The sequence below is a fragment of the Adiantum capillus-veneris genome, chromosome 5, assembly GCF_014529385.1.
Source record: "Adiantum capillus-veneris isolate H3 chromosome 5, ASM1452938v2, whole genome shotgun sequence".
In the NCBI taxonomy this organism is placed as follows: domain Eukaryota; kingdom Viridiplantae; phylum Streptophyta; class Polypodiopsida; order Polypodiales; family Pteridaceae; genus Adiantum; species Adiantum capillus-veneris.
In genome coordinates this window covers 93,918,861-93,919,902 of record NC_140935.1, presented here as the reverse complement: position 1 = coordinate 93,919,902, position 1,042 = coordinate 93,918,861, and the positions used below count along the sequence as shown (strand labels likewise).

Here is a 1,042-nt window from a genome sequence, read left to right as displayed (position 1 = left end):
GGGCTGCGTGTGAGTGAGGCTGTCAAAATTCATGAGAGAAGATCAGCCCATATTATCTTGAGAGAGCTATACTCTTCATCCTCTTTTCTTGGTGTTGGTTTGAGGTGTTGTAGAGGCCAGCCCCCCAATCCTTCACATAAACTGGTGCCCCCACGGAGGAGAAGAGAATCCTTCTAACAGGGTTTTGATCTACAGATTGGCATCCATTTGAAGATCAACTCAAGTCCTATGGCGGGAGATGGGTATGAAGTCTTCAAGGGTGGGAAAGGAGAAGACGTGGACAAGTTCATCCGAAGGATCGAATTGATTGCATTGAAGAGCAATAGGGACGATGGTGCATTCAAGGTACGTTTGGTGAGTTTGCTACTTGAAGGTGAAGCACGTGAATGGTATGAAGATAGTCTTGAAGGTGGTGTAAAGGGAGATTGGAATCTTCTTTCTCATGCCTTGAGAGAAGAGTTTGAGAAGGAGGATGATCCTGAGTATTTGTGGAGAGAGCTAAGCAAGCTGCAACAAGGAGAACATGAAGACATCAATGTGCACATAAACAAGTTTGAAGCTTGTTGGAGAAAGATCATAAAGGGACTTGAAGAGAATCAAATGCACCTTGATTTTTTGAAGAAAGATAGGTTTGTGGTTGTCTTACATCAAAGCATTAGAGACAAGGTGGAGCTCAAGGACCCAGGGACCTACAATGAGGCAGTAAAGGTTGCTATAGAGCAATGGAGAAAGAAGGTGAGAAGGCATGAAATGGCAAATAGGGAAAGAGAAGCAAATGTACATCAAAGGGACGGTTATTTATCAACAAATAATGTGGTCGAGCCTTTGCCTTTGGATATGCATGTTGAAAGGGAAATCCATGTAGAAGCTCCAAGAGTGGACAATAGAGGACAAGAATCCTTTCACCAAGACATTCAAATATTGACAGAGCAAATAGGAAACCTCAACCTTTCTATGCAAGATATCCAACAACAAGTAAGAAGACCTCAAGGAGAACGGCCTCAAAGGAATAGAGGTGATAATGTGATGTGTTACAATTGTG

The 1,042-nt window shown here is 42.8% G+C and overlaps 1 pseudogene; it reads left to right on the top strand.

Annotated features, from left to right (window-relative positions):
- Window positions 1–228: 228 nt before the first annotated feature.
- LOC147457752 (uncharacterized) lies at window positions 229–580 on the top strand (annotated as a pseudogene).
- Window positions 581–1,042: the final 462 nt, after the last annotated feature.